Source organism: Tupaia chinensis, unplaced genomic scaffold, assembly GCF_000334495.1.
Source record: "Tupaia chinensis unplaced genomic scaffold, TupChi_1.0 Scaffold000403_1, whole genome shotgun sequence".
NCBI lineage: Eukaryota > Metazoa > Chordata > Mammalia > Scandentia > Tupaiidae > Tupaia > Tupaia belangeri.
In genome coordinates, this window is record NW_006159905.1 from 91418 (window position 1) to 99879 (window position 8462).

The following is an 8462-nucleotide window of genomic DNA, read 5'->3' on the forward strand; positions in this document are numbered from 1 at the left end:
CCCTACCCCAATGTCTCCCAGAGTTTCCCCAGTGTTTTCTAGGAGCAGTTAGGTTTTTTTGGTTTTTTGGGATTTTTTTAATTTAATTTTATTTTTTTTGGAGAGGTTTTCGGTATAGGGCGCATGTGCTCGCCAGACAGACCGAGAGAGACATACAGACAGAAACCGAGAAATCACCCCCCAGGGGTGATCTCCTCTCGGGATCTTGGGCATGCACGCACACGAGCCCGGCGTGAGTTTTAAGCCACCGGGTGTGGGACGCGAACTGCGGTCGACTGCATGGGAGTCCAGTGACATAGCCATTATGCTAACTGCTGGTTCCCCACTCTAGGAGCAGTTTTATAGTGAGGTCTTGGATTTAGATCTTTGGTCCACCTTGACTTAATTTTTGTCAGAGATGAGAGGTAGGGGCTCAGATTCAGATTCATCTTTCTTTCTTTCTTTCTTTCTTTCTTTCTTTTTTTTGGGGGGGGAGGTTTTTGCTATAGGGCAAGTGCTCTCGCCAGACAGAGAGAGACAGAGAGACAGAAAGCGAGAAATCATCCCCCAGGGGGGATGGCCATGCCGCAAATCCCTTCTCCTCCATTCTCCTCTCGGGATCTTGGACAGGCACGCACACGCACCCGGCATGAGTTTTAAGCCACTGGGTCCGGGACGTGAACCGCGGTCGACTGCATGGGAGTCCAGTGACATAGCCATTACACTAACTGCTGGTCCCCAGATTCATCTTTCTGCAGGTGAAAATTCATTTTTTCCAGCACCATTTGCCGAAGAGGTTTTCCTTTTCCCACTGGATTGACTGCTACCCTTTGTCAAAAGTCACTTGACTGTATGTTTGGGAATTTATTTCTGAGGACTCCATTCTGTTCCATTGGTCCGCATGTCTATTTCTGTGCCAGTACCATGCTGTTTTGATTACCACAGCTTTGTAGTATATTTTTGGGTCAGGGAATGAGATGCCGCCCACTCCACTCTTCTGCAGAATTGCTTTGGCAATACGGGGTCTTTTATGATTCCAGACAAATTTTATGATTGTCTTTTCTAGATCTGTGAGGAATGTGTCTGGTACTTTGATTGGCATTGCATTAAATATGTAGATTAATTTGGGTAGAATTGCCATTTTTATTATATTAATTCTTCTAATCCAGGAACATGGGATGTCCTTCCACTTTTTTGCATCATTTTCAATTTCTTTTTTTATCTTCTCATAGTTTTCCTTGTGGAGGTCTTTCACTTCTTTGGTTAGATTTATTCCTAAGTATCTCTTACTTTTTGTGGCTATGGCAAATGGAATAACTTTTTTCAGTTCTATCTCCATCTGCCTGTTGTTCGTATATAGAAATGCTATAAACTTCTGTTTATTAATTTTGTATCCTGCAACTTTACTGTATTCGTGTATTATTTCCAGAAATTTTTTCATGGAAATCATTGGGTCTTCCATGTATACAATCGTGTCATCTGTGAATAGAGAGAGTTTCACCTCTTCTTTTCCTATATGGATGCCTTTAATTTTTTCCTCTTTTCTGATTGCATTGGCGAGGACTTGCAGTACTATATTGAAAAGGAATGGAAAAAATGGGCATCCTTGTCTTGTACCCATTTTTAGTGGAAAAGCTTTCAGCTTTTCTCCATTCAGGATGATGTTTGCTATGTGTTTTTCACAGGTAGCATTGATTGTGTTGAGAAATGACCCTTCTATGCCAATTTTGCTGAGGGTCTTGATCATGAAGGGAGGTTGTATCTTATCAAAAGCTTTTTATGCATCAATTGATGTGACCATATGCTTTTTATCTTTCTTTCTGTTAATATGGTGTATTACATTGATGGTTTTGCATATGTTGAACCAACCTTGCATTCCTGGAATAAAGCCTACCTGATCATGATGTATAATCTTTTTTTATAAGTTGTTGGATACGATTTGCTAGTATCTTGTTGAGAATATTTGTGTCTATATTCATCAGAGATATTGGTCTATAGTTTTCCTTCCTGGTTGTTTTGGTCATTCTTTTAATGGGACTCGTTAAGCACAAGATCTGACAGTGCTGAGTGCTCTGACTTATCACTGCATTGTAAGCCTTCTTCAATCTCTGTAGCACAAGCATGAATGATGACTGTCAACTCTGCCCCTTGCCCTTTGACAGACAAATGTTTCAAGTACTCCATGAAGTCTTTCCAGATTTCTTTTAGTGATTCGAGTTTAGAAATGTGTTTTACAACGCTAGCAGATGGTGTAGCAGTTCCATCGCTGGACTCCCACGTGGTCAACCGCAGTTGGAGTCCCAGACTCTGGCTTGACACTAAACACCAGTGCGTGTGCTTGTGTGCCCAAAATCCTGGAAGGAGAATGGAGAAGGGATTGTGGCATGGCCACCCCCGCTGTGGGGGTGATTTCTCACTTTCTCCCTGTCTCTGTCTCTCTCTCCCCACAGCAAGCGCACACACCCTAAGGCAAAAACTTCTTTAAAAAATTAGTAAATAAAAGAAATGTGGTTTGCTTAGTTGCCCCAGCCTGTGGGGAGAAGGGATGTGGAACCCCAAGTGGAAGTGAGTGAATGGATTGAGAAGGAACACACACACACAGACAAAGCCTGGATCAGGCGAACCAGGTGTCTCTGTTGGAGAACACTGTGGCCCCAAGCTGTTCCCAGGTTTATTCTTTTACGCTGAAATGAGGGGTGGAGAAAAACAGGTTGCGGCTGTGGAGCATCTTGTATCCCATGGCTCTTGCGTCTCACAGTGCTAAACAAGTGTTCCCTGGCATTCCATGGTTGGCACTCAGCTTCCCTGAATTTCCTCTGCCCTTCAGGGTAACAGCAGTGTGATCTTTGTTTGTAGCTTTGCCTTACCCTGCAGCATAAGCCCAATGACCATCTCTACTTTAAAGCTCACTACTGTGCAGTCTAGATCTGGCTGGGCCCTACACTTAGTGCAGTGTTCTCAACTGGAAATGATTTTTTACCCTCCAGGGGGCATTCGGCTTTGTGTGAAGACATTTTTTATTCCTGTCAACTGGTGGCCACTATTGGCATGAAGTGAGTAGAGGCCAGGGACACTTCCTACAGTTGACATCATAGTCCCCCAAACTGTTCGTGCAAATGTTGAGCAACTATGGCTAAGTGCAAAATTTGTGAAATAGGACCTCAGAATTCTTCATGTTCATACCATCTTAGTTAGGAAAAGAATGCTGATTGAGACATTTCTCGTACATTAGATCTGGAGATATTTGAAGTGGAACACTTCTTTATATTCTAGATCATAACACAATGAGTGGTTGTGTCTTTCTGCGGGTCAATCATCCAATCATTCATCAAACATTTATGAGCACTCAGTGTGGGACCTATCGAAAACTGAAGAACTAATCACGTCTGGTAGACGTGCCTGCATTGTTGTTCTTTATGGCTTCTGTAATATTTTGTTACATAATAGAAACTCCTTGGGGCTTCACTGAAAGTAAGGACAGGCATGTCACGAATGTTTGAAAGCCTTATTGGCACAGCAAGAGAATGGGGCAAGAGAGTTGATCATTTCATTCTATTTTCTTGTGTAACTAATAGATAGATTAACACTGTTGAAGACCCACTGGTAAGAGATAACCTCTTATGGGCAAACCAAATGCAATAAATGACATTTGGAAGTTTCTATGAAATATGTGAACATCATTGCTATGGTCTGAATATGTCTTCCAAAATTCATGTTGTAACTTAACCATTTTTCACTTAAGTCTCCCAGGAAAAAAAAATTCATTGAGATTAGTATTAAGTACTATAGCATATTTGACTTGTGAATGTACGCCTGTCTGCTCCTGCCTTTATTTTTTAGACAGTGGGACACGGAGTGTAGACTGTTTCCAAGTATAGTTTTACAATAATAGATTTTTAAAATACATAAAAATATTTCAACATTCAATATTGTAAAAATATTTTGTCATTTGTTCTTTCTTAATGATTTGTTGTTTAAAACTAATTTTCTTCTTTGTGCTATTGAGTGAGAAAGTAGGAAAACATCCTTAAAGAGAACATTCTATTTTTACTGTGTAATGATCCCCCTAGTGGATATGAGAAGCAGCAAGCTCAAGGTTTGCATAAGAAACAGGTGATCATGAGGCCAGCAAGTGGCATGGTGGTTAAAGGCACTGGACTCCCACATGGCCGACCACGGTTCAAGTCTTGGACCTGGTGGCTTGCTTTCTCACTTCCTCTCTCTCCCTCTCTGTCTCTCTGATCAAACTGGAAAATAATAATGATAATTATAATTTTAAAAAGTTAAAATAAAATAATTCTAAAAAAAATTAAAAAAGAAACAGGTGATCTTGGGCCAGCAGGTGCATAATGGCTATGTCGCATGGACTCCCATGCAGTCGACCACAGTTTGAGTCCTGGACCAGGTGGCTTAAACTCATGCCAGGCATGTGTGCATGTGTGCCCAAGATCCCGAGAGGAGAATGGAGGAGAAAGGATTGTGACGTGGCCATCCCTCCTGAGTGGTGATTTCTCGCTTTCTGTCTCTCTGTCTCTCTGTCTTTCTGGTGGGCACACACTCCCTATAGCAAAAACCTCTCCAGAAAATGACTTGAAAAGAAGTGGTCAATAAACTGGTTCCAGACAGCATTGGAAAAGACATAGACAAGGTTCGCTAACCCATCTACCCTCTCCATGATGCCTTCATCAGAAAAATTAAAATGCTGAAGAAGCCCAAGTCCACGGTGAAGGTAGTAGCTCTGAAAAAGCTACTGGGAATGACATGGGCACCAAAATTGAATGAGCTGATGGATATGAACCACCAGTCCAAGAATCTGTTTCAAACGCTTAATAGTGACAAATAAAAAGTTCTATTTGTGACCCAAAAAACTTACAAATAGAACATTCATATGATCCAATAATCCCACTTCTTGGTATATACCCAAAGAATAAGAAAACATGGGACCGACAGATGGCATAATGGTTACATCTCTGGATTTCAACATAGTCAACAGCAGTTCAAGTCCCAAACCCAGCAGCTTGAAACTCATGCTGGGCACATGTGTGTGCATGCCACAATCCCTAGAGGAAAAAGGATTGCAGCATAACCATCCCCCTGGGGGTTGATTTATCACTTTCTGCCTCTCTGTTTCTCTGTCTCTGATGAGCACACATGCCCTATAGCAAAATCTCTCAAAAAAAAAAAAAAAAGAAGAAGAAAATACTCCATCAGATAAACATCTGCAGGGCCAGGAGGTTGCATAGTGGTTAAGGCTCTGGATTTCCATGTGGTTGACTGCGGTGCAAGTCCCGGACCCAGTGGCTTGAAACTCATGCTGTGCATGCCCAAGATCCCTAGGGGAGAATGGAGAAGGAATTGTGTCATCATCATCCCCCCAAGGAGTGATTTCTAACTTTCTGTCTCTTTGTCTCTCTGTGTCTCTTCAGTGAGCACACATGACCTGTAGAAAAAATTTCTCAAAAAAAAAAAAAAAGACATCTACACATCTATGCTTACTGCAGCATTTTTTGTCATTGCTAAAACATGGACCAACCTAAGTGTCCAAAAATTGATGATTGGGTTGAAAGGTTGTAGTACATATATATACTATGGAATACTACACAGCTATAAAAAACAATGAGATCCAATAACAAAACTCAAAGTGCATCAAATACCCAAAGCTAAGTCCGCAAACTATAAAAATACTAGTGGAAAACACCAGGGAAACTCTAGGAGACATTTGGGTAGGCAAAGACTTTTTAAGGAAGACCCCCAAAGCACAGGTAATAATCCCCAAAATATACAGGTGGGATTACATCATATTAAGACGTTACTGCACGACAAAGGACACAGTAATTAGTGTCAATCAACAAACCTCAGAATGGAAGTAAATTTTTGTTAACTATGCCTCAGATAAGGGACTGATAACCAGAATATACAGGGAACTCAAGCAGCTTATCTGGAAGAAAATGATTAACCCAATTAAAAGATGGGAAACTGAGCTGAATAAACAACTCTCTAAGGACCAGCAATTGGTATATTGACTATGTCGCTGGATTCTTATGTAGTTGACCACGGTTTGAGTCCCAGACCCAGAGGCTTAAACTCATGCCAGACGTATGTGCGTGCGTGCCCAAGATCCCAAGAGAATAGAAGAGAAGGGATTGCAGCGGGCCATCCCCCCAGGGGGTGATGTCTCTCTCTCTGTCTCTCTGTCTCTCTCTTTCTGGCAAGTACACACACCCTATAGCAAAACCTCTAAAATAAATAAATAAATAAATAAATAAACCTCCCTAAGGAAGACATACAAACAGCCAAAAGACAACAGACAAAAGGAAAAATGCTCAACTTCTCTCATCATAAGGAAGATGCAGATCAAAACTGCAATGAGATACCACCTAACCCCAGTCAGAATGGCAAAGATTAAAAAGAGAGAGAGAGAGAGAGAGATAAGTGCTGACTCCTCTGTGGTAAAAGTGGAATTCTCCTACATTGTTGGTGAGAATGTAAAGCCACTATGGAAAACAATATGGAGGTTCCTCAAAGACCTTCAAATAGAACTACCATATGATCCAGCAATTCCACTCCTGGGTATCTACCCAAAGGACAGGAGAACACTCAGTCAGAAAAGTGCTTGCACAACTATATTACAACATTATTCACGATTGTTAAGATATGGAACCAACCCAAATGTCCACAAACAGATTAATGGATTGAAAAAGTATAGCACATATACTCCATGGAATACTATTCATCCATTAAAAGCAACAAGATCCTGACATTTAATAGAAAGTGGATTCCTCAAAATGGATTCATATAGAAAACTTAATGTTGAGCAAAGTGAGCCAGACTTTGAAAGATATATATTGTATCTTTCCATTCTAGTTGTGCTAAATATGGCAGTTTGAGAGATCTAATTACTCTATTAAATTTAAATTTAACTTAATTTACTCTAATTTAATATAATTTAATGACTTCAGTTTAATTACCATAGTTAAAATGAAAGTAATAAAAAAAACTAAGTAATTTATTCTCTATAGAAACTGTATTTCTACTGCTACATAACAAATTGCTTAAATCTTGGCAGCTCAGGACAACATTTATTATCTCCTCCGGTTTCCTGTCCATACCTGGTGGAAGCCATACAGTCAACACAGGCAGAACATGGGGAGCTGCCTCTCATGTTTAAGCAAGGCTTGGCTGAGAAGAACTGTAGGCAAGGCCACAGTTACAAGCTCCAGTTTTTCAACTGTGTTTGTTGTACTGGCTTGTGCCCAACTTCTCTGCCATGAGCTTTACTGACGGTACCCCATAAGGGCAAAATATCACCCCCAGCCTACTGTAACTTTTACAATAATCTTGAAGGAATGCGGATCCCTAATGTGGCGGCGAATGGGAATTATTTCCTGAGACTCACCCCACCTGTCTGGAAAATGTCAATAAAGAATGTTGCATTCGCCTCTCCTACTGGGGATTACATAGATAGCATTAGAAAGGTTTGAGTTAATGGAAAGCTACTAAATTGGTGAAATGACCTCAGTAGCTGGGGGAGGCTTAGGGACTCATCCATGAGGTACTGATACCCCAAACAAAGACCATGAGCCACCTTTGATCTCAGGACAAGGGAAAATGGCTGTTCCCCAAGCCACAGCCATTGTATAGAGTAGCAGATAGAGGGTCCCAAGTACACAGTAACCTTAGGTCAGTCACTAAGCTGCTCACAAGACTACATTCCTTCCCCATATGGACAATAGGCTCACCCCCTTAGTTGTAATATAGATATTCCACTTTAGTATATATTAACCATGTCTTTACTTAACTAGACAAGATTTCTATCTAGGCCTTTGTAACTGGCAATGCTGCTGCCCTGGCCCAGGACTGAAGTTATCAAGCTGGCCTGGGACTGAAGTTATCAAGCTTCCTGCAAGTCCCCTCTTCAAAAGACCCTTCCTAGTAATCAAGATCTAAGAAAATGCACCAGACTAATGGACTCCCTGGCCCTGAGAACTGTAACTGATTATACCTAATCAAACAGAACAGTACATGTTTTATGATTATTGTTCCTACACTTTAAATACCTCATTTTTTAGAGTAAATCTTTTACTTCCCCCTCACCCCTCCTACTTCTGTAAGATATCCCTCAACAAATATGTATATATCCTAGCCACAGAGGCTGCAGTCTTGGGCTTGCTTTGATTGTAGTCAGCTGAGAACATGCTAAAGAGCATTGAGGTTTCAGTCTGATTCCTTCTCTCCTGCGTCGCCTTCCTGTGTACGAGCTTCAACCCACCCTGGCTGGAGCAGGTCTCCGGCACATGCCCAACAAAGCATGTGGGGGTGGGAGATGGGGAGGTGGCGCACCCCAAGTGGAAGCGGGCGGTGGATTGGGAAAGAACAGACAAAAAGACGGACAAGTAGAGAAAGCGGGAATCAGGCGGACCGAACGTCTCTGATGGAGAACGCCTCGGCGCTGAGCCGTTCCCGGGTTTATTCTTTCATAGAGC